Source organism: Ambystoma mexicanum, chromosome 13 (assembly GCF_040938575.1).
Source record: "Ambystoma mexicanum isolate Mex_15411 chromosome 13, UKY_AmexF1_1, whole genome shotgun sequence".
Taxonomy (NCBI): domain Eukaryota; kingdom Metazoa; phylum Chordata; class Amphibia; order Caudata; family Ambystomatidae; genus Ambystoma; species Ambystoma mexicanum.
The window spans coordinates 829,683,979-829,710,239 of NC_090938.1; the positions used below are offsets into that span (position 1 = coordinate 829,683,979).

General features: G+C 44.0%; 1 long non-coding RNA gene across 1 annotated transcript in view; it reads left to right on the top strand.

The window, feature by feature from the left end:
• The first annotated feature begins 885 nt into the window (after positions 1 to 885).
• Positions 886 to 26,261, top strand: part of LOC138520702 (uncharacterized) — an 84,461-nt gene continuing 59,085 nt past the window's right edge. The window contains exon 1 of the long non-coding RNA XR_011282868.1: positions 886 to 1,436. This is a non-coding gene — a long non-coding RNA (uncharacterized lncRNA). The remainder of the gene's footprint in view (positions 1,437 to 26,261) is intronic.

A 26,261-nucleotide genomic window follows, 5' to 3' on the forward strand; every position in this document is an offset into this window, starting at 1 on the left:
TCAGAGGTCTAAACATTCAAGTAGTGTTGCAAATGACTGAAGTGTGCATGTTGCTCTTTGTATATGGAGGGAGATGTTGCATTGTATGTCCAGTCTTATCCTGTTCTGCTGCCTATGAATGCATGCTGGTAGAATGTTGGTGAGTGCGATGATTGGCAGCTCAGGAGAATGTCGGGCGAGTGTTGTATCTGAATGTTCCAGGTGCGGTGTCAGTTGTGGGCCTGAGCTGGTGATGTGAGGGTGGCCGGTGGGTGTCTGTGTTCACCACGTGATCTTTGTCCTGTACCGTAGCTGAAAGTAACTGGAACTGTACGCTCGTAAATATGTACAATAAAGACTCCTGCAATTACATCTGAGGCTCCACAGCTGGAATGTGTGGGAGCCGTTGAGCCCCATACCTACACCACAACATTCACTTACTTGCTAAAATGCGAGTTCCCCATCACCTCCCAATATCGCCCGACTGATTGCACCACTCCTTCCATAGCTGTGTAATAATGTCATTTTGTATATTTGTACAGTACTCCTCTTCATTTTAAGCACGTCTCCCTATACCCAGGGTTCATGCTATCTGTGTAAGTCACCTGCTCGTTCTATGTATGTTTATTCTTTCTTTGGTTTCGTCCCTGCTCTATTTAACACTTGTTTACACACTCATAAACGGACCCCCGCTTGTTCTCATCTTTGTGCTATTGTACAGGCACCCCTCTGGCACACGCCTCTGTTATTGTAAGTCATTTCTGATAGAAATTGACATCCCTGTTCTTCAAATAAATGCAAATCTAAAAAGAAATGCTCTGATCCCCTGCTCTGATGTCACAGTGCTGCCTTCCAAAGCTCTGTTATGTCACAAAGGGCAGCAGCAGCCCCTCAATCAAAGGGGAATCTGGAGCCATCGAGGAAAGGTCCTGGCATGTCCCAGCTGCAGCTGGGAGCACCACACAACAAGGGGCCACACTGATCCTCAGGGGGAGAGCTGGGACTCATGCCCAGTGTCCTGATGATTTCACTTCCCCACCACCAGGTGTCCTGGGAAGGACAAAGCACAAGTATGCCGATGGATGCAGAGTATGGCTGTTTATAGGTTAAAGGATATACCGTACTTCGGCCCTCCGAACGCAGCGCCTCCATACTACGTCAGTCCAGGGACACCATTTTACATCAGTGTAGGCGCAGCGCCGCCGTCCTACAGCAGTCCAGGAAGAGCAGCGCCATCCTCCAGCAGTCCAAGAGTAGAACCACCATCCTACAGCAGCACCACTACCCAGCCACCGACCTCCAGGTCCCTAATCACACGGTCACCGTATTTCAGACGCCATCAGACCAAAGTCTTCTGGGTGGAGCCAAAGTCGCGGACCGGAAACCCTGGCTGGGCAATCGCACTTTTGGTGCTGGCTGTGATTACCGTCCTGCTGTTGCTGTGTGTCTGCTTTGGGGTAAGGGTTGATAACAGGGATTTGGGGTCTTGTTTTTGGAAATGGGGAATGGGCACGCATGTAACCACTTCTGCAACACTTTCACTGTGACACAATGATGTCCCTCCCACCAACACCTTGACATGGGTTTGCCATCCCCTTCCTTTCTGTTATCAGGGAAAAGTTACTATGTTAACACAAGTCCTATTCAATACGCATAGAGGGACTCCCCCTGATCTTTGAGGCCCCCCACCACAGATTTTGAAGATCCAGAAATATTATGTGTTACTTTTGACTCCCAAGTCCCACCACAAGCTCATAGGAGGGTTCCAGTGACTTACACTGGACGCCAAAATATGCCATAGCGGGTGCGGTGGAAAAGCATGAGCCACTAATCTTTGGGGGGCTCTCACGTCTCACGTCTCACGTTGAGGGGCGGTGAGCAGACTGATCTCTGTCCATTTGGCTCTCAGAAAGGGTTGCATTCTGGTCCCCATGCTCTTTAACATCTCTCTCTCCAACATGGACGATCTATGGTGTTTACACAATTTAATTCCAGCCAAGCTGGGCCACCTGAAGATCCATTGGGTGGCCTTTGCAGATGATATGACATTATTTGTAGGACTGCCTGTGACCTTCAACAGAAGCTTAACATCTTTTATTTGTTTACCGCAAGTAACAATTTGGTTGCTAATGGTGGCAAATCGAAGGTGGTGATTTTTTTCTAAACAAATCAAGCCTAAAACTATGTGGTGGAGTTTGGGGGCCGAAAGGGTTGAGCTGGTGGCCTCTATTTGATATCTAGGAGGTTGTGTACGCTTTGGACATGGCACAATTGTTTGTGGACAAATTATTCGGCCACAAAGTCAATTTTGCCATGGCCAAATCCGCTGAAATCAAATCCCCAACCCACCCCCATACACGGCCCCACCCACCCCCTACTTACCTTTTCGCCATCTGCTTTGCTTCTGGCCCTACGGCATCAAATCTGTCCCTCCTCTGTGGATCGGTTACAACGCCACAAGGTCTGCTTTTCTTTTTTTTTCTTTTCTTTTTTGACCCACCCCCCTGCCTCCAGACCTCAGGAAGCAGGGGCCTCTCCCGCTTCCCCCAAAAGCCATCACTACCAAAAATGGAGAGCAGGGGACACCCCCGCAACCCCCGCTTCCCATGTTTGGTAATGATTACCCAAATTGGTTGTTTCCAAACGATGTAATGTACTCGCCGTTTTTGGAAATGACCAATTTGGGGAATACCATCTGGGTTACAATTTAATGAACATTTCCTCTTTGGCTATGTGGAAGGCAGCCCTTGAAGACCAAGATCACACCTCTTTCTGCTCAAATGAAGAGGATCTTCGGGCAACTTTGCAGTTTTTCCATTATTCCTGCACTGAAATAATTTTTGGGCAAGGTTGAGCCAGTCATTTAATATGGGCTAAATATGGCGGCTGCTAATCTGGGCCCATACCTTGATTCCCTCCATTTTATGCCATGAATTGAACATAATCTCGCTGCAGGCCCGATTTCACTGGCACCAGTTGTTGATATATTCCAGGATATTGTCTCCCCCGCCAAATTCTCTGTATAGTGATTTGCATCAGATTTGGGTAGAACGTTCAGTAAAATCGGTTGTTTTGTACACTGACACCATATATGACTTGTTTGAGCAAATGGACTCCTCAGAGTTAGAACTCACAGGTCCTTCAGATGCTTCTAAGAATAAACACTCAGGGAAGACTGGAGGGCGACACTCAATGACATGTCTGCGTACTCATCCTCTCAGGAGAATGCAAGGGTTCCCAATGAGGGGTGCCACTCATCGGCGTATCTGACGTGCTTTCTTTCTAAAACGTCCAGGAGCATCTAACTGCGATTTAGATTGAACCAAATCCATACCAAGGAAAGGACTAACCATTGAGCCATGTCTGCATTGGAAGGGAGAGAATTAAACTGTTGATCTGTAAATCTATGTCAACTATTGAGACCCTAACACACTGGATTCTAGAGAGTCCTGCCATAAGTACAATTCAGGCAGTTTCCTTTCCAAAAAAAACATAGATAGCTTCAAAACTGATTATGGCTAGGAATTTGAATGGGCGAGACTTGGGTGAGAACAGTTCCCTAATCATTGCATTGGTACGCTTCCGGAACAAAATGCATCTTGTTTGTATATAGTAGGAAGCAAAAACAATGGACTTAAGTATAGTACAAATGAATGCTTTATTTGAATTAAACTGATTTCTTTTTCCTGTTTTTTATTTCTTTAGGTATATTGTAAATTGTAAAGGGTATGAGTTGTTGTCATGACGCTTAATCCTGTTGTGTGTTTCTTTCTATGTCCATGAAATAGTTTTGTGTGTAAGGTTTCATGTAACGCAAATACATTTAAATATATATATATATATATATATATCCTTGCCAGCTAGGGGTAAACATGGAATTTCTTTCTATGTCTAGAATGCGTTGGGGCCAATCATTTTGGCCAGAATCTCCAAATATATTTGGGTATTCCGAGAACGTCACATCATCTGACACTTGGGTAATTCAGCTTTTATCTGAATACATTTGCTAAGGACCATTAGCCCAGTTGGGGGTAAGAGAAATGTTGACATGACGGTATGGGGAATTGAAGGTTCAGTCAAGGTCGAGGGTCAGTAGAGACCCTGTCAATGAGAAGGTCTAGGGAATTGAAGGTCCAATACAGGTGAGGGTCAGTAGAGACCCTGTCGATGTGAAGGTCGAGGGAATTGAAGGTCCAGTCAAGACAAGGGTCAGTAGAGACCCTGTCGATTTGAATGGCTGGGGAATTGAAGGTCCAGTAGAGGTGAAGGTCAGTAGAGACCCTGTCAATGAGAAGGTCTGGGGAATTGAAGGCCTAATCCAGGTGAAGGTCAGTAGAGACCCTGTCAATGTGAAGGTCTGGGGAATTGAAGGTCCAGTGGAGGCAAGGGTCAGTAGAGCCCCTGTCAATATGAAGGTCTAGGGAACTGAAGGTCTGGTAGAGGTGAGGGTCAGGAGAGACCCTGTTGATATGAAGGTCTGGGGAATTGAAGGTCCGGAAGAGGTGAAGGTCAGTAGAGACCCTGTCGATGTGAAGGTCGAGGGAATTGAAGGTCCAGAAGAGGTGAAGGTCAGTAGAGACCCTGTCGATGTGAAGGTCGAGGGAATTGAAGGTCCAGTCAAGACAAGGGTCAGTAGAGACCCTGTCGATGTGAAGGTCTGGGGAATTCAAGGTCCAATCGAGGCGAGGGTCAGTAGTGACCCTGTCAATGTAAAGGTGTGGGGAAGTAAATGATGCAAAATATATGGGGTATAGCATGTGGAAGGGCAAAAGGGCAGACTGGGGATGTTACGTTACGTTATGTTATGTTATGTTATGTTATGTTATGTTATGTTATGTTATGTTGATTTATACCATGCACTGCTACCACCCAAGGGCAGTCTCAAGGCACTTGTGTGGCTCTGCAAAAGAGGGGGCTGGGGAGGTTGGTGAGGATAGGATGAAGGGATAAGTTCAGAACCAGGAGGAACGGGCGTCTGTGAATGCTGGTTTGCATGTGGGAGTTGGTGCAGGAGGCCCTGTGCGTTGTAACCGTACGGGTAATACTGAGTGCCTCAGGTGTGTGCTAGTGTTTGTGTTGGTGTGTTGTGTGGTGTTGAGGTGGGTTGTGGTTGTGCACACTGCTTAAATTGTGTCCATAATTGATCCAGAGTCATCGGTGGCCGTAGTTGTAAGACTATCTGATGTCTTGGTGTGTACTTGTGTTGTTGACGGTTTTTGGCCTATGTGGGGTGGTTTACTCTAGGTGTGCTTCCAGCATCTCAAGGATGGTGGGTGTGACTATACAATTGATCATTAGTGTGTTTATGTGTAGTGTGGCTAGCCCAAGGTCTAGTGTAGTGACATTGTTTATGTTAGAGGAGCAGAAAGGGGAAGTGGGCTAGTAAGTCGGTCTGTTTGTTGGATTCTCTGGTGATGGTATCTACCCACGTCCTTCGTTGTGGTCTGTCGGCCCATTTAGCCTCCTCTCTAGTTGTTTATCTGTGATGTTATTGCTGCCAGTGTCCCTTTGTGGTTGCTATTGTCTGTTGAATAACCAGGTTTTGAGTCATTTCCTGAAGGTGATGTGGTCTTCTCTGGTTCTAATTTCTTTGGCTATAGTGTTCCAAAGGTTAACAATTAGACGTGAGAACGCTGTTCTGCCGTATTTCCTTTTTTGTAATGTTTTGCCTCTATTTTCCTCTGTTTGTAGGTCGTCACTTGATCTTGGGTTCCTTCTTGGCTGGTATCGGCTGATCTTGGCTTGGAGGAATTTGGCTCCTTGTCTGTGCAAGGCTTTGTGGGAGATGCAGAGTGCTATGAATTTGATGTGCTTTTTTTACTGTTAACCAGTTAAGGCTTTTCCGTGCTGGCGTGATGTGATCTCTTCTGTTTAGTCTTAGTAGGTTCCTGACTGCTGTATTTTGCTCCCTTTGGAGTTTCTTGTTGAGTCTTTCTGGCATTCCTAGTTGAAGGCCGTTTGTGTAGTCTAGTCGTGTGAGTACCAGGGATATGATTGTGAGTGTTCTGTGAGAGAAGGAGAGGTAGGGGAGTAATCCTCTGAGTAGTGTTAGATATAGCAGGAGGCGCTTTGTGGCAGCGTGAGCGTACATTAGACTAGCAGATGACTGGCATCATTATTTGCTGATAATTCATGCATTCAATATCTGATCACGGTTGTGAAGCAGGCGATGATCTCGAGGCACTGGAAAGGGCGAATAGATGGGTCATTGCTTAAGCCGTGCACAATATTCCAGCTCCAATCCTATCTGCATCTGCAAATGAACAAGTTTCAATCCAATGAGCTCAAAGATCTGTCACAAATGACCTAGTTCACCTTATTGGCCTCAGCCAGATCATCTGTGCCCACTGCCAGGGCTCATAGAATCCGGGTGCAGATTTAAGTCTCAATCGAAATGTATCAATGGCAAGAAAGCTTACCCGCCAACTTGAAATTCTCCCAATACATACAATGTAAAGTGGAGGCAGGGTCAGAGGCGTTGCTAGGGAGGGGGCTGAGGGGGCTATAGTCCTGGGTCTTTTGATTGTAACCCTGGATAAAAGCTTACGGGATACAGCCAAAAGGCGATCTAGCCCCGAGTCCCGGATCTTTCCCAGACATAGCAATACCCCGGGGGAGCAACACCTCAGACCCCGAGTGATGCCACAAAGCCTATCTGGAAATGCCAAGTCCGCAGGCAGCCATTTCCTCTCCATGGCCAGCTGTTCCCAGAGAACCCTGCGGAATGCCGGAGAAGGGCGTTCTTCCCGGACTCCAGCCCCACCATGTGTAGAGGTTGGGATGAGGGAGGTGCAGGTACCCTGAAAATGCCCACCTTTCTAAGCATATTCTGGTCATTTGATTAAATACCTCTACTCCTTTTTTAAAAGAAGTATTCTATATATTACTCCAAACTTTCTTTGAAATTCTAATTCTAAAAATACTCTTAAGCAATTCTTCCAAAGAATGTTTCTTAAAGAAAGAAATGCAGGTTTTAAAACGGAATTCTTGACTATATCGACTTTTCCGGAATTTTGAAAACACTGATTTTCAAAGAATTGTCATCATATTTCTCAAATAACCTGGAGAGCAGCAGCTTTGCATCTCAGAGCCCTTGGACAACGTTGCAATTCTTGCTCTTTGATCTTCCCGTTCTCGCGCTATTTCACACGTTTCACGAGTTGGCTACAAATCGACATTGGGCCTTAGCTCAAAATTCCCACGGTTCAGTCTGCAGTTTTGCCTGAAGCTCTTAAGATCATGTATTGTTGCCTGGGCATTTTAGCGAGGCGTGGGCTCTAGTAGAAGTGACCTGGCAGCATTCTGCTGAGATGGGATCCTGGCGCAAATGTAATTGTTGCTGGTCCATTGCACTGATTGTATTCCAGCCATCCTTCTGAGTTGCTCGACATATCACGCTTATGCTGTAAATCTCATGTATTGACAGTACTTCCATTGCATGTGAGTGTGTGCGAGCGTTACCATCTTAACATGTGTTGACTGATGGACAGGTGTGCCTTTTCCCGTGATTACCAGGCTTGTGTGATTTCTTCACGCCTCACATGATTGTGTCTCTAGGGAACACTGGGAAACGCTATTCACAGTTGTTGGTAAGTCTTTGGTGATTTTATTTTTGTTACACTGTCACGAGAAGTGTGATGCATGTGTGCTTGCTGTAGTGTGATCCGTGATTGGCCTGAGCACTGCAGCTCAGATTACTTTTTATTCCTATCTCTGAAAATAAATTCACTCTTTCTGCTGGGCAAGATTTCAAACTATGTTATTTTTTCATATGGCCCTTCATTCCAGCATCTAAGAACGGGACTGGTTTCAAACCGGTACTGCTCGGCTTGAAGACACGCTGTTGCCCCTGAGCTATCCTCCCATATCAGGATGTGAAAGAGGGCCACTGTGTCGAGTGGCTAAAAACTCCAGTGCAAGACGATATTACAAGTCCCATATCAAGAAGTCGCTCATAGCTCCATAATGATCTAGAGCAGGCCTCTGGTGGGAGGTCTTTCCGGTTCAGCAGGTGTGTAGGGGCTCCATCATATCCACAGATCTTTCAATAGTCAGAGCAAGGAGGACATTGTAAATTCCATGTCAAGAACTATTTCTTTAAATGCCAAAGGTCTATTAGAGCTCTATGTCAGTAAGATGTTGCAAGGTCCATGCAGAGAAGTCTTCTGAAGCTCTGTATCAGGAGGTCTACAAGAACCTAAGGTCAGGAGGACTGTGCAATGGTCATGCCAGGAAGTCTTAAGAACATCTGGATCAGGAGGACTCTACACGCTCTATGTTCATGAGCTTAATAGCAACTCTGTGTCAGGAGGTCTACAAGAGCTTGAGGTCAGGAGGACTGTGCAATGGTCATTCCAGGAAGTCTTAAGAACGTCTGGATCAGGAGGACTCTACACGCTCCATATTCAGGAGCTTAATAGCAACTCTGTGTCAGGAGGTCGATAAGAGCTTGAGGTCAGGAGGACTGTGCAATGGTCATGCCAGGAAGTCTTATGAAGGTCTGGATCAGTAGGACTCTACAAGCTCTATATTCATGAGCTCATTGGCAGCTCTGTGTCAGGTGGTCTATAACAGCGTGAGGTCAGGAGATCTGTGCAATGATGATGTCAGGATGTCTAAAGAAGGTCTGGATCAGGAGGAGTCTACAAGCTCTATATTGATGAGCTCTGTAGCAGCTCTGTGTCAGGAGGTCGATAAGAGCTTGAGGTCAGGAGGACTGTGCAATGGTCATGTCAGGAAGTCTTAAGAAGGTCTGGATCAGGAGGACTCTACAAGCTCTATATTCATGAGCTCAATAGCAGCTCTGTGTCAGGAGGTCGATAAGAGCTTGAGGTCAGGAGGACTGTGCAATGGTCATGCCAGGAAGTCTTATGAAGGTCTGGATCAAGAGGACTCTTCAAGCTCTATATTCATGATCTCATTGGCAGCTCTGTGTCAGGAGGTTGATAAGAGCTTGAGGTCAGGAGGACTGTGCAATGGTCATGTCAGGAAGTCTTAAGAAGGTCTGGATCAGGAGGACTCTACAAGCTCTTTATTCATGAGCTCAATAGCAGCTCTGTGTCAGGTGGTCTATAACAGCGTGAGGCGTGAGGTCAGGAGATCTGTGCAATGTTTATGTCAGGATGTCTAAAGAAGGTCTGGATCAGGAGGAGTCTACAAGCTCTATATTGATGAGCTCTATAGCAGCTCTGTGTCAGGAGGTCTATAAGAGCTTGAGGTCAGGAGGAAAATCTGCATCACATGCTCTTTGGATGTTCTGGGTCAGAAGGTATTAGAAATATCTGTCTTGGGGGGCTCCAAGCTAGGAGGACTAGGGGTCCTGGACTTGCAGGCCTATAGAGTGGCAGCACAACTAGCACAGGTTCAGGCATGGCAAAATATAACAAACCGCCCTAGATGGGTAGAGCTGGAACAATCACAAGTGCCCCTACCCTTGCGATTTCTGCCACATATCCCGCCCCCTCTCAGAACACACTGGGGAGACCTCCTTCTATCAACTAAACATACCCTTAGCTCCTGGGACTGGGCACTAAAGCAAAAGGGAGTGCCAAGAGGACTGAGCCCACGCTCCCCGGTCTTCCATAACCCATCCTTCTCACCCGGAGCGAATCCCTGCAATTTTCAGAACTGGATAAAGGGCGGGTTGGAGACTATAGACCAGCTATACATGGGAGGGATACCCCTCACTTTCGACCAATGTAAGGAGAAGTTCCAACTCCAGGAAAGGGACAGATTCACTTATATCCAGCTACGCCACTGGTGCTCACACCCCCAAACTCTGCAAGCAGCAACACGCGCGCCCACCGCCTTGAAACTCACACTGGGGGACCTTCCGACCCAGGGCAGGGTATTCACCCTATATAGGCGCTTCTTAAGCGACTTCCTGTCCACAAAGACCCGCTGTATGGCCCAGTGGGAGGCGGACCTGGGCCATCCAATAGAGGACCAAACCTGGGTGGACATATGGACCAGAACACACACCTCTTCCACCTGCATTACCAACAGGGAATGTGCGTACAAGGTGCTGCTGCGGTGGTATTACCCGCCCCTTCGACTTCACCACATGAACCCACAAGTGGATCATGCCTGCTGGAGAGGATGTGGCCACCCAGGCTCCTTTTTCCATATGTGGTGGGTTTGCCCAAAGATTCAACAGTTCTGGAGGATATGCCTGGAGACCATCACGCAAATTACGGGAACGGCGATTCCTCTGGAACCAGAACCAGTTTTGCTGGGAGCCCCGATCCCCGCGATCTACCCGCGCTCCATCACCAGATCAAAACTATTGACACACTGCCTACTGGCGGGGAAAACGGTGTTGGCCCGGGCCTGGAAATCCCCAGAAGGCGCTCACATAGCCCAATGGTGGACTAAACTCTGGGACATTCTGATTGCGGAGAAGGTGACAGCAGCACAGACGGGAACTCTCCATCGCTTCCAGAATATTTGGGGCCCAGTGCTTGAATATGACCAGCGCTTCCCCGCCCGGACCTATGAACCGATCAGGGCCCGATGGATCCTGAAAAACCAAGAGAACCCTGAGGAAGACACATAGACGCTAAGGCGCGAACTGGGTAACCCAGGAGGGAAAATTCCACCTCCAACACGGGGGGGTGGAGAGACCAGAGGGAGGTGGGAGGGAGGAAGCCTGGAAAAAGCATTGCTTGTAATGTGTGTATTTACCATCCTGCCTTGATTTAAAATAAACAAAGTAAAAAAAAAAAAAAAAAAGAAATATCTGTCTTGTGAGGTCCAGGAAGTTCTGGAACAGGTTTGTAGCCCCTCTTTCCTGGCCCTGGTCCATGCAAACGCATACATGGCCCTTAACCAGAGCATGGGCAGTTCCCAGCAATACCACCACGCCCACCAACCAGTCCACCGGAAAAGGGAGGGGCATTGCATCTGCCAAAATAAAATCACTATTACCAGGAGATGGAATACACCCTCCCTAACTCCTTAGATGACTAACAGACACCAGAATTAATTTTATAGGCTTCCCAACAGGGACCCCTCTTTAACACACTCTTAATCTTTAAAACGTTTACCCTTGGAGTTCCCTGGTGTGAGCTCCATCTAAGCGGATACCTGAACATTAGCTCACCTGTCGCTGGAGGGGTCTCCAGGACCCTTAGGATGAGCCTGCCGCAACCGATTGCCTTCCTAACCTCAGCCACCACCCACATGGAGTGTGAGGCCAGAGGATGGCCTCCATGGGTGATCTCATATTTCTAGGTTGCCTCAGGCAGGCCGCCACCCTATCCTGCCACTTCACGGCAGAGTACCTCCCCTCTACCCCCTATTCAAAGCCATGGCCATCTTTACATCCTACCACTTCTTGTGTTACCCTTTTTTTAAATGTGTTTATTGATTTAGCTGATTTTTGTTTATCAACTTTTCAATCTCATTTGATAAAAACATGATTTTGCATTGAAATATACAGTGTTCATTTAAACGTTTGAAGAGATAAAATTGTTTCAACATCCAACTCAAATATAACAATGTTTTTCGAATAATGAATGAGGAGAATAAGATACAAATAGTGTAAAAGCATAAGAGATACAACAAAACCAAAAAAAGTATTCAACATCATCCAAATGTAGAGCATCCAAAAAGTACATTGTGGCTATTCTTAAAGAAATGTTTTTTGTTTGAGAAGATCATTGCCCTGAAAGTTTCAGCGTCAACAATTTGACAGGTCATAAAATGTAATCTAAAATATTGTTTTTGCTGACGTCCCAAGGAATTGCATTTAACAACTAAATGCTTCAAGGCTTCTGGCTGCTCAAGTTTTTGACAATATCGACAAACATTTTGACTCTGAGATATAATCTTTCGGTGTGCTAAAATTTGGTTTGTTGGCCACAGGTTCAGTCTTAATCGTAACCATGTATTTCTCAGCCTTGGTGAGGGACATTTAGCCAAATAACCTTCTACCAAGCGTAGAGCTTTTGCGGCAAAAGGATTTTGATTAAAGTCTTTATAGACCATACACGACTGGCAAGTTTTGATCCAATCAAAAAGGAGTCTTTTTTCTTCGCTCGGGTAGGGTCACTTAACAGAAGGTCATTTGATGTGTCAGCCTCATCCAGGGCAGCAGAGACAGCCTTTCTCCATGCTTGAATGGACTTATGGTTTGATGATCTGATATAGCTCGTAAAACAGATAGGAGGACATTGTCATTTTTTGCACAATAAGCACAATTCCTACAAGTATAAACAACACAAAGAAGTAGTAACCAATGCATGCCTAATAATAGTAATCAGGGTTGCTTTAGGAAGGCACAAAAGTTGTTTTCAATATTTACCCTCCAATTTTAACCAAAAAAGCTCTGATATGATTGCCTTGGATTCAGCCCATACAATACTTAAGGGACTGCTTTCCGATGGGAAAAGGTGATAAGTGGAAGGCGGGAACATTTCCCATACTTGGCGTGTGTCATTTTGGTTTGGGAAGTAGCCACACACATGTTAGACATGATTGGGGTCAGGTAGGGAGCATCAGACGCATGGTCATTCGTGTTCACTCCTAAGTAAGTACATTGATCAACACATTCCAAAGGGCATTGAGAAAGCGTCCAAGTGGTGATGTTTTTTTTCGGACCTTTAGAGCCTGAGCATATCATCACTTTGGTTTTTTCTAGATTGATATCAAGAAGATTTTGAAGAGCTTAGGTGCCTAAGGCATTTATCGTCTGCTGTAAGCCTTTGGGGGACTTTCACATCTAGAACAAATCACCCGCGTAAAAAAGACATGGAATAAGGTGAGGACCCAGCTTAGGTACCTCAGTCAGCAGGTGTGTAAGATCTTTTCTTAAATCAGAGATGAAAACATTGAAAAGGGCTGAAGCAAGGATGCAGCCCTGCTTCAGCCTTCTAATGGTAGGAATCGAGTCCGATAAGATGCCGTGGGCTTGTATGGAGGTCTCCGTATGAAATAGCAGGATCAGAGTTAAAAGAGATGAAGGGCAATTTGCTTTTTCGAGTTTGATCTGTAAAAGATGTCATGAAACAGAATCAAAAGCTGCGCGGAAATCCACGAAAGCAAAATAAAGGGGCTGATTTTGAGCCAGAGATTGTGCTTGAATGGTCGGAATTAACATCAAGTTGACTGTTGAACCTAATCCTGCAACAAAGCCTGTTTGATAGGAGTCTCGATTAAGAGATACCAAGGTCCATTTACTAAACTCTCTAAGTATAAAACGTGTGAATATTTTGCTGGGTGTATCCAGCAAAGCGATGGGCCTGTAATTGGCAGGCAACTGTCTATTTCTTTTTTTGGATATTGGTATGGTTATAGATTTTAACCATGATTTTGGTAAGGCGTTTGTGAGAATAATAATAATAATATGCTGTACGATAAGAATAACATGCGGAAAGACCTTATATAAGACGGCTGACCGTTCTATTGGATGTTCCTTGAACATAAAATTACTCAGTCCGTCTGGACCTGGTACCCTGGATTGGCTTGACTTCTGGATATAGTACATAATGTCCTCTTTCGTAATATAGGTCAAAATTGTTCGTTTTAGAAAGATTTGTCAATTCAGTGAGTGTGGAGAGATCTGGTAAAGCATACAGGTGGAGAACATGTTTATACCACGCCTGGCCTGTCACAACATTTATTTCAGCAGGTTCTTGAGCAGTATTAGTCGTATCATTTAATAGTTTCCAAATGGCAGACGATGATTTAGATGCAAGAGAGCGCAGCATAGTTTCGCCATCTCGTTGACATGTGAGTACTCGACGACTTTTAACCCAATTCGGTACTGCGTTTTTAGAGTCTTTAGTGTTTGCATTTGTTCGATTGAGTCAAGATATTTAGCATCTCCCTTATTTCTGAAAAGTTCAGCTTTTCTCTCTCATAAGGTTGGATTGTGTGCAGGCTTGGGTACTGGTGTGTAGAGTGGTGTTGCTGTGTTGGAAGAATGTGAAACTAAAAGCTGCATGGGGTTCCAATTCACCCGGAGAAGTCTGAGGATTAAGAATGATTTTATGAAGATGTTCAAGGTTATTGGGGACCATCAAGACTGATTTTCACCAGGGTGGATGGTCACTCTGTCAGGATATTGATACTTTGGAATGTGTACATCTGGCGAATTCCAAGACCACATTAAGATTACCATATTGTGGTCGCTTTGGGTTTGGGTACGTACCTCTAGGCAAGTAGCATTAGTAAAAGTGACTTTGTCCATATATATAAAATCAATTATAGAACAGTGAGGGCGGAGTGAGGGAGAGTGACTTGTGGTGTGAGAGTCTGCTCACTACCTCCATCATGACACGTGAACACTGGGCTGAGCATTTTTAAACATTACATTTCGGCAGAGCCACTGCGGAGTGAGGTAGAGTGACTTGTGACCCGTGAACTGTGACTCGGGTCTGGATACGAGCACTCGCTGATCCGCGGCTAAATTTGTCTTTTACGAGCTGAAGGTGAGAACTTCCACAATGTGTTACTTTGAGGTGAGACCCCCCTTTGGAAAATGTTATGATGCGTCCTGAACCGCAGTAGGTTGAGAGACTTTATGGACTGCGGTTGCTACATGGGAAAGTGTGGCTAATCCTTGTGTCAATCAACCTCAAGGATAAACCGTCAGCACTACAGTTTTATATGGCATAAACTGAAACCGGTACTGGTAGTGAGACCCCTCCCAGTGGTATTAGGGGAACAGTATACACGGACACGCCCTATATTTCTTGAAGGAGGCGTAAAACACATACACTGAGGCTATGTAGCGCGACACAATGAAAACAAGAAATAAGAAACGGGTGAGCCTTAAGAGTGATACGTTGCTAAAGGGAAAAAGGCGGCAGAGCCCTGGTCCCGCTCGGAAATTAAAGGACCAACCAAAGAAGCACGGAAAGACCGATAATCTAATAGCCCAAACTACAATTCCTGTTTTTTTTTGTGGGGCTAGATGAGGAAGATGATAAGGGCAGCCGGTTAAATCAATCTGCTTTATCGCCTCTGGCTACCACCAGAACAGAAAGAAAACCTAGAGATGGAGACAGAGAATATCACTGTATCCGAGGTAGGAGCTGGAGAGATTATTCATCTGGATACTAATAAAGATACCATTATTGATTTTTCCTCTTCGGTGCACTCAATAGACAATAACGGATCTCTACTCAATGTATGTAAGTCTTTACAACGTAAACCTACGGGCGAGATCCCCTAGGGTAAAGGGGTGCAACATTTGGGGAACCTATCCTTGACCCCCAACACGATTTGCATTTATGGAGATATAGCATCTCAAGGTGGGGGAAGACAAAGGATGGGAAGCACCACCAAGTGGGGCTAATAGCCCCACTAGTTTTGAGTATAAATCAATCTCAGAAAGATTGAAGGATATCGACAGGATCTGTTCCAATCTAGTATCCCATCAGCTCCAAACTCAAATACAATTGAACATTGTTATTGAGGCGTTGGGCTTACAGTCTTCGGATCCAGCACTCCTGGGAGAAGATACAAAGCCTTGTCCAATGAAGGGACAGCAGATAGAGGAAGCTGCAGCATACAGTGCAGCGACTGAACAGGTTAGGGTACCTGTGCAAACTGACAAGCAGGCAGATAGAGGTGTCCATATTTCCCTGGACGATACTGGAAAGGTTACCAGTCAAATGGTCGAAAACATTTGGTCGACAGACAATTTGGTCGACACCATTTGGTCGAATGCCAAATGGTCGAATTTTATTATTTTTTTTTTTACCCATTTTTTGGTTTTTTTTGGGGGGGTCCCCCCCCCAACCCCCTTTTTTTATTTTTTATTTTTTTTCCCCACACGAAAACCCACAAAACACATATATATAAAAAAGAAAAAAATTCGACCATTTGGCATTCGACCAAATGGTGTCGACCAAATTGCAGTCGACCAGTTTGTTGTCGACCAGTTGACTGGACACCTACTGTGGAAACACTTGGAGATCAGATGCCTCGGTTAATATAGCAGCAAATGAGGAAGAGGCGCTAGAGGCGCTATCTGCTGAAATTTCGTTGATGGGGAGAGGCCAACACCCGAGTGAAAAACAAAGTGAAAGCCGAGATAAGAACCTCTGGACCAAAACAAAAGGGGCACAAAATCAGCTATTTATTAACCACACAGATTTTGATAAAACCTCAATGGCAGCGGCTAGAAGAACATCTGCCCCTGCAAAAGATAAAAGAGTTGCCCATACTCTAGTGGATGGGTCCAGTAGAAGTGCGATATCAAGAGGACCCTTGGATAAATGGACTCTGCCGCATATGGGGGGTGGTGGGCCAGCTGTTGTATCTGGGGTTAAAAGTGTGGGACCATTAGGGCCACCGTCTGCTTTTATATTTTCTGCTGAGGTTGATTTTTGTTTTAAGCAGAAGCTGTAAGTGGGCCCCACCCCCTCCCCCCCGGGGGAGCGTCATCCTAAATAAGGCTGCCACCAAAGGTTAAGTTTGCACAAGGGCTACCAAGCGAAGATGTGTTTTCCTCCTCTTTAAAGGGGGATAAAGGAACGGTACCTAATATTGACCTAGAGGTAAAGTTATTGGATAAGTCAGTAGCCATGGTTAAACCGGGGTGTATGGTTAAGCTAGTGGAAAAGAACAGCACAGCGGGCAGCCCCTTTATGAACCGGACTAACTGGTTGCGAATGCTGGCTTCAGTGCCTTGGTTGTCCACTATGAGATCAGCGGACATGTTGGATGTAGATTTGGCTGAATGGGACAGTCCCACATATTGAGTTCTCTTGCGAGTGGCTAGCCCGGTAGTGGCTGCCTTAATGTGTGCACATGTTGATGCCTTGGAAGAAATAGGTTTGAGTTTGTCGATATGCGGGAAATAGTGAATGATAGCTCGGGGGGCAAAGCAGGAAATGTGGGTCTATTTAGCATCCTCGGTGCATTGGGATCCTCTGAAGCTAAGCACGTGACTTTGAGGGTGATACTGGGATCGGGATTTATCCTCAAGATAAAGATTATAGGCGCTGATCTATTGACTTAATCAGTTGGAATACACATGGGCACAGTCATTTGCTTAGTAAAAAAGGATCTCTGCCTACACTGCTGGGCACTGACATGTTTATGTTGCAGGAGACCTGGCTCGATTGCCCTGTATATTTTGAAGGTTTCCATTTGCATCACTTACTGGCTAGTAAGGGTCAAAGGGGAAGACCTACAGGAGGGCTGATAATAGGTGTTAGCCAGACGCTGTGCTCACGTGAAGTATGGCGAACCGAAGAGGGCGGGGTTGCCCTTGGGGTAGAGATCAGTGGTACCATTGGAAATCAAAAATGTGTTTTGTTGGTCATTAATGTATATTTACCACCAACCCTAAAATCCATTTTGGGTTTTCTGCTTAAACTGGAGGACTGTTTGGCCAAGAATTTGAAAGAAAATGGGAACGATGGATTGGTACTGTTGGCGGGCGATTTTAATGGCCGCTGTATTGATAGTTCTTTAGGCCCCCTTTATATAAATGTTGGCACAAGAAGCATTATGATGCAATATATAGAAAATTGTAGCGGCAAGCAGTTGGTTAGGTTCTTTAAACAGTGGGACATTAATATGTTGAACGGTCGAACTAAGGGTGATGATCCCGGTCAATATACTGTTATCGCTACTTTAGATTATTTGTCTGGCAATAACGCTTGTTGCATGACAACAAAAAATTAGAAGTGAAAGACTCGACTTTTAGTGACCCTCATGCACTTGAATTGTCCTTGGAACTGATTAAGGGTCGGGAAAAGCAGGACGGATGGCCAGGGTGTACAGGGCACAGACTAACCATTCAGGAAATCTTATAAGATGGAATGAAAGAAATCTGGCCAAGGTTGGCAGGCTGGTGGACAGCCTCGATCCTAATGAGGTGTTGTCACTGGGAGGTATGGGTGGTAACGCCATTGGAGATTGGATTAGGCAACTGGCTTTGTCCACTGGAAAGTGCTGTACAAAATCCTAAGCATAAGCGTACCTTTGATCCTGTTGTTCGAGTGGCCAAGCGCAATATGTGCAGGGACATAAAAAAGATTAGGGATTCTACTCAAACTCACAAAGTGAAGAATAATGAAACATGCAGAATTAAGAAATCCTACAGGGGTGGAGTAAACGACGGAAACACTCCCTTAGAAATAAAGGTTGGCACAAAATAGTGGAGAAATTATAAGGATATATGGCGGCAATTGAATACAGTTAAATTGGTTAAGGATGCTATGACCCTTAATCCTATACAGGAAGCAATGTGGGTCGAATATAGTAAGAAGACCAACAGTAAGGGTAATTTTACGTCCCCTCCATGTTTTTCTCTCCAGGGGTGGCAACTGGAGATACATGAGGGTGTTCTGGAGGAAAAGATCTTGAGTTTAAGTAACTCTAGGGCACCTGGACCTACTGGTTTAGCTAACACTGTACTAAAGCTCAATCCAGGGAAGTGGTCAAAAATATTGTATACACTCTTTAATAGTGTTTACACTACGCAACGTATTCCCCGATCCTGGAAGGAAGCCGTGTTAGTCTCTGTTTATAAGAAGGGTGTGCGTACAGCACCCGAGAACTATTGGCTAATACCCTTGCTGGATTCCACGGGGAAAATATTTGGGACCTTTGTATTAGCAGCCCTTCAAAAATGGGTTGACGACACAGGTATCCTGAATTTTGCACAAACAAGGTTTCAACTTGGTTGCAGCACACCTCATAACCTTACTGTAATGGATACGCTGTACAGGGATGCCACTGGAATAGGAGGTAAGGGCGTATACTCCATATTTGTGGTTTTTCGATCCGCTTTTGACGGGATGAATAGGCAAAAACTTTGGGCTAAAATGGAAAGATGGGAAGGCCCGGGGTGGTTGCTAAATGTTCTTAAAGGTTTGCACCATGAGACATCGGTACGGGTTAGGTTGGATGACAAGGGGGCTCTATCAGCACCCATATATACTAGCGTGGGGGTCAAGCAGGGATGCACATTGGCGCCCTTGCTTTATTTTATCTATACGACAGACCTCCCACTTATATTTTCTCAAACTTTGGGCTGTTGCCCGAAAATTGGTGGTCGACTTCTACCATGCATGTTATGTGCGAATGACCTTGTCTTGTTTGATTATACTTTCAGTGGGGTTAAGAGTATGTTCCAGAAACTTATCAAATATACAAATGCCAATGACTTAACCATTCATTTAGACAAAACCAAGCTGATGGTAGTGGGAGGTAAACCTACTAAATGCACGGTTGTATCCACAATTATAGAAGTTATATCGAGGGTTGATAAATACCCCTATTTGGGCCTAGAGATGAGCTTGTCTAGAGCCTATAATTATATTAAAGAAACAAAAAGGCTCAAGGCAGTAGAGTTAGCTAATTTAGCATGTAGATTTGCTATGCAGTCTGCTGGGTATTCCTTGGAAGGGATCCTGATACTTTATAAGCAATGGTGTAGTCCTATGTTACTTTGTGGGTAGATGCATTGGCAATGCAGGAGATGCTGTGGCTGGATAGAGCCAAGAGCTATTTCTGGAAAACCGTTCTAGGCCTGCCCCGGTCGATGCCTATTGAATATATTAAATTGGAACTAGGCTTGACATCACTGAGGGGACAAGCTATTGTGAGACAAGGAGCTCTATATCTTAAAAAGAACACTGCATCGCATTGTGAATTTCTTTCTCTTCTGGCTAAAACCCGGCCAGTACTTTAAGATGATAAGTAAAGATTTTGAGAGCTGGGTTGTAAAATGTCTGAAGAAAATTGCTTGGAGCTGAGATTTGAACCACGGCACCGACTATAATATTTTAAAATGGATATTTAATAAGAAGATATGTCTGTGGGATTGGACTAATAATTATGACCACTTGTACAGTTTAAGTACACATGTCGAAGTGGCGAGTGTTACTCGTGCATATGTTATGGCGCAAAGATATATCAAGTGTTGTCCGCGTCCGGCTCTGAGAATGTTTCTGTTTAGACTTAGGACCAACCTGAAGATAGGTCACCAATTTAACATTCCTCGTAAAGACGGAATATGCTGGGTATGTAACAGTGAAAATACATTGGAATCTACGAGACATCTGTTTACGGAGTGCCTAGGATTAGCTTCGGCCATTGTTGAGATCCTTGGGAGTTATGTTCATGATCTAAAGTACATACAAACTGATCATTTTTGGACTTATTGTCTGCACTCTGAAAGCCCAAAGTTACATTTTGCATTATATCGACTCTGGAATGTGATTTTGAAAAAATGGCTGAGTACACCCATTTTTGTGTAATTCGGGGTGCTGAGGATGCCGTGTGAGCTGGGGGGGGATACAAGTACATTAGCTTTTGCCATGGTGATTTTAAGTATGTATAGTTTTATATGTTTATTAATTAATTTATTATATTAAGATTAATGGAATTATATACATTTTGAGGAGAGAATATGGAGGAATTTTAAATTAAAATGTAGTGCTGACAGTTTTCGTTTAATTGAAGTTTTAATAGGTTGATTAATGATGAATTTGATTAGGGAAAATAAGGTAATGGATGTTGAATTAAAATTGTATTTGTAAATTGTATTGATCAGATGATGCTTCTAATTGATATACTGATTGTATGTGTTTTAATTGATTGATAATAGAAATTTGTAAAAGTTTTATTACTGAATACAAATAAATAAATAAATAAATTATAGAAGATTGAGATCCTCTGGACCACGTGTTCTTAGGTGGACAATCTCCTGGAATAGCTCCATTCGCCATGAATAAAGAGTGTGCCTTTGTGAAAGCTCGCCACTGATTAATGGTTTCATTGCCCTGGAGCCATTTATGATTGAAAAGATGGAGATTTAAATCGCCTACTAAGATAATAGCTGAAATGGTTGCAGTAGCTGAAATCAAAGAAATTAGTTTATTTATGTCATCAAAAAACCATTTATCTGTAATTTTGGAATGATTCTAATACGTGTTGATTAGATCTAATGTAGACGAGCCTTGAGTGATTTTCACTGTGTGTAATGATTAGGGGATGCCCCCGCCTCACAGGTGTATCCAGTTGCAAAACGGGTGGCCTTTGCCAGATATTATTGCATTAACTGTTGCTATCTGGAATCCCTCGCATGTCGAATTATCAAGCAGCCAAGTCTCTTGTAGAGCGACGATTTCAAACTTGTTTATTCCATTTTGTGAATCATTCTTTAGATGCACGTGTCCTCTGGTGTTCCAGCTAACCAAGGAGGTTGTGTTCTTTTGAGTCTGGTCGAGTTGTTATGTTTGTGAGAAAGTTCCAGGTCTTGATAGAAATGAATGTCTTTGATTATTTGTTTAAGTTGTTCTTGAAAAACGGTTGGAAAGTGAGGTCGAGCTTTTTGTTGGTACTGACTGAAACAGGGGTCCCTTTGGAAACCGTGAGTTTGGGTTCAAGATTTTGTGAGCCGAATCTTGAGGTAGTTCAAAACCGAGCTCGAAAAGTTTGTTCTTCGCTTTCCACACAGTATTGAGGATTACTCCCGACTGCATGAGTTGTCTGACTACAGAAAGGCCAGTTGTGCGAATAAATTCAACTGGGTTTATGTCTCCTGAGAAAACATCTTTCAGGCTTTGAATTTCTGCAAATATGTTGAGTGCATTTGCGCTATTCAAGTCGTATGATGGAAATGGAGCCAGTCTCCACTTCAACAAGAGACGATGAAGATGTAATTGGTGGTGACGTACCTGTGAATTGTTTTGTGTGAATGCAGTTTCTGGTTTAGTTGTTACAAGATTGGTTACAATTTTTGTTCAAGAGGCACAAAGACATGTCCCGATAAAGGCAAGGAGGGTTGCTGATGAGAGTGGTTGATGAGCTGAGGTCTCGGTAAAAAAGTTGTGCATATAATCTCTGGCTTCTTGCTTGGCGGCATGTTTTGTGTCAAGAAATATTGCATAAGTGGTTTCTGGATTTCTGATTGCCGTATTTCTAGGTTGGATTGCTGAGGAACATGTATCGATAGGCAGCGGAACTCGGTGGTTTTCTTTGTTGTATCAGGTTGAGGTGTTACTTTTTTTGAAACAGTGTCTTCATTTACTGCTTGGCTGAATTCATCCAAAGGGTCATGGGTAAGTGGGTCGGTATGAGATTGAGTGTCATTTCCAGATCAATCTACCGTATGGTTATCATATTGTTTTCGAATCACAGTGCTCTTTACAACGTTTTGAGTTTTTTAAGCGAGATAGCTCGCAGGAATCATCTAGTGCCTGTTGTAGTTGGCACCTGAGAGCATACTATATTTTTTGATTTTTTGTTTGGGTTGTATACTGGCTTTGTTCATTTTTGTCGTTTGTTTTGCTGGTTGCAAGGGCTCAAAGATGTTATATGGTTGTTTTAACGCATTTGATTTGAGACAAGTCGTGGAAGGATTGCCAGATTGTTTCTGAGTGTTCAAGTGTGGTGAGGAAGATGGATTAAGATCTGATTCACAAGGTTTGATGATGTAATCAAAAGCAGGTAGAGAAGCTGTTGCTGGACACAATAAATGCTTTGCATTTCCTTCGGATAAGGAACAGCTTCTGAAGTTTTAACAATTGGAGGCTCTAAAAGGCAAATGAGTCTCTGTATCAGCTGAGGGTTCTCAGAAAGGTCCTTGTTGGCATAACAGCCTTAAGAGTTCAGTTTGTTTGTTAACTTTATAATCCAAAACTTCAAAGAGTTTAAATAGTGATGAAAGAGTGGTATTTATAGCATTCAAAGTCAATTCCAGTAAAGGTGTTGTCGATGTTGTTTGTGCTGCTGTGACGTTTTCTGAATGATATTCAACACTTGAGCCGACCTGAGAGGTGTCGGTGTGAGTAAGAAATCAGAGATATAGTCTAATTGTGTATAGATCGCTTGAACATGAGTGGGGAAAGATTTTGAGTTCCGCAATCATGCAGTTGATCAACACAAGGAGTCTTGGTTGGGTAATGTCTGAGTTCACGCTGTAAACTGAGAGCTATCGGATGTTCGCTATTAACTGAAGAAAGCCTTTCAGCTTCTGGGAAGATGAATGTGATGTGGTAAGGCCCTTACTTGTTGCCGCGGCACCTAATATTATGTTATTAGATGAATTACCAGATCTGACTAACCAAATTCTTAGATCACTTCAAGAGATGCTAGACACTGTGGCCCCCCCTTAAGAAAAAGTATGCCTCCAACTTTCATAAAGGCAATAACTGGTTTAAAGCAGATTTGTATAAGTTGGAAACAGTTAAGTCCACAATGCTTTGTGTGTGGAGGAATAACCAGGATGTTCTCAGCCTTGCTGTACATAAGCAAGCAGTGAAGCATTATAAAATTGTGCTGATCTCTGCAAAAAAGGAATTGATAAATAAATGTATATCTAATGCTGGCTCCGAAACCAAGGAACTTTTTAAGATCTTGCAGGGGCAAGAAATATTAAAAGGGCCGGAGAGAGAAACCATTTGTAAAGATAATACCTGGTGTACTACCATCCAAGACACTATGGTAGGCAAGCTAGAATGTATCAAAAAAGGAATTGAGGACCAGAAAGCCGCCTGATTCTCATGCAAGGCAGATACAGCATAGCCCAGATGTAATACCTGCTATAGCCGAATTTAGTCTCTCACAGATCTCTGAACAAGATCCATTGAAGGTCATTCCTAAACTCAAAGGCTACAGTTGCAAGGGTGTTCCTGGGTCCCCTATGATCATGAGAACCTGCCCACGGCTTCTCTTACCGGCAATGTGCACATTTGTAAATCGTTCTTTTGCTGACAATCTTGTTCCAGGTACACGGGAAAAGGCATGGATATTACCACTCCTCAAAAAACCGGGGTTGTGTCCTCTGATGGTGAGTAATTATAGACCCATTACCAACACCCCTTTTTTGTTGAATATTTTGGATAGGGTTGCTTATCAGCAAATTTCAGAACATCGCAATCCGAGTTTAGACAGTTCCATGGAACAGAAAGGGCCCTTCTTGATTTGAAGGCCAGTTTGCTGTGGTCTCTGGATAGGGGCCATATCTCCCTTCTCATAATTCTGGACTTGTCCGCCGCTTGTGGACCACTCATTACTCTCCACCAGGCTTAGGGAAGTGGCACATTTTTCCTGTAATGCTATTCTATGAATACTTTCCTTTTTAACCAATAGACAATGCAGAGTAGTGAGCCGTGATGCTGAGGCCAATCCCTTTACTCTACTCTATGGTGTTCCACAGGGGGCATGTGTTTCACCCTCGTTGTACAACTTGTTCATGGTCCCTTTTTTTAATATGTTGGCACATTTTGATATTTCTTTTACGAACAATGCAGATGACACGCAATGTATCATCCCGCTCACTGGAATATATGAGAAGGATGAGCGTAAAGTCAATCAGGTCTATGAGATCATCCGTTTATGGATGATTCAAAATGGCTTGGCGTTCAACAAGGAGAAAAATGAACTCATGAAGGTGGGCACTCCAAAGAAAATTCAGAACTTGGGACTGGCTTACAATAGTTTTTTTCATTTTGGACGCTAAAATTGAAGTGCAATGCAAAGTCAAAACACTCGGTATCATTCTTGATCCGAATCTTATGATGAGAGCTCAGATAGGTGGGATGGTCTCGGCTTCTGTCTATCACGTTAAACTACTGACATCACTCAGACCTTTCATCTCACAGGAGAATGTGGAGACTATAGCACGGGCAATCATTGGGTCGAAACTCGTCTATTACTTTAGTCTGCTGATTGGCAGTTCACAATCTGATTATGATCGCCTCCAGATGATTCAGAATAGTGTTGTGCGGGTTGTTACAGGACTTAATTGGCGAGGTCATGTCTCTGATGCGAGAAGCTCCCTGCACTGGCTTTCGGTTAGAGCTAGAATTCAGATTAGGCTCCTGTTAATAACTCAAAAATGTCACCTGGAACTCATGCCTCTGTATGTCACAGAACATTTGGCTATCAAATATAGCTCAAGGACCTTAAGCTCTAACAACACAAATCAATTAAAGATTCCTGGACGTAAAACCACCAAATCTCAGATCGGATCTTTTTAAATGCTACTCCTAGAGCTTGGAATGCCCTACCAGCAGACTTGAGAGAAATTGAATCAGTGGGACTTTTCAAAAAGGAAATTAAAAACATTTCTCTTTTGTTAGGTGGCTTCTGGACAAACTGAAAAATCTCTTTTACAGATATTCTGGATCCTGACTAGCTAGACTCACTGTTATTTGTGTGTTGGTATTGCCGGCGCTCGTAAGCCCTCGGGTCATGGTAGCGCCGCATAAATGCTAAACATAAACAATGAGGAATCCGCGTCTTGAGCTCTAGCACTAGATTGAGGCGCTTTGTAAGCTCCGTTATGTCAACTTGAATTACAGCTGACGATGAGCTTGGCACGGGCGCTGACGGCGTTAAGGGCTGCATCAAAGATTGTGACGAGGCCGCGCTCATTGAAATTTTACTTGATGTTACAGGCGCGCACGAAAGAGCTTGTGAGGAGGAGATCTGCGATTCAGATCGTTCTTGCAGGGCGGCGCACATGGTTTCACTTGATATTGTGTGACCACTAGGCAGCAAAGAAGGAGGTTCGCGTTGCGGTGAATAAAAGAGGCGGAAGGCAGATACAAAAGCTTTCTTGTTTAGGGCAGATGAGGCAATCATTATTGCTTTTCTAACTGCAATTTGAGCAGGTGACGCTTTGGGAAGAAATGATTCCAAGTGTGACAAGGAGGTATTTACTTCTTTCATTGGAGGCATGTCTGTCTTAAGGGAATACATGCCGTTTTGCTTACTCCAGGGACTACCGTGTGCTCGTGTATTCACCATTTATAATAACGGCAAAAGCAAAATTCAAATATAAACAGAAACAAGTTTAAGTAAATTAAGATAGCCTGTAAAAAAAAAAGAATGCAATTAAAAAAAATTGACATATTTAGCGTTTTCCAATATTGCAAAAAAGCCACGGACCTCAAGTGAGGAGGCTGATGGCTGCTCGCGGCTCAGCTGAGCAGCAAAGCAGCCTTCCACAGCACTTCCAGGTGCACTTCGAGGCCCCCTAATAATTACCCCCAATACCCTAACTCCCCGTACTTAACATTTAGCCTACTTAGCATGTACTTAAGATAACTGTACATATGTATATATATATTGCGCTGACAAAAACCTGTACACTTCACTACAAAAATACTTTCCACCTCCCCTTTATACTTCAAATTAAAACCGAAAAATCCCTGAAATTCGCCAGTTATGGTAAACTAAGCCCCCAACCCTGCCACCGCCCCTGCGCACTGCTACCACTAACACCCAGACCATGAAAGATGCCATCTCAAATGTCAATGATGACATCAATGATGACATCACTTGTTTAGCCCCTTTCTTTTCCT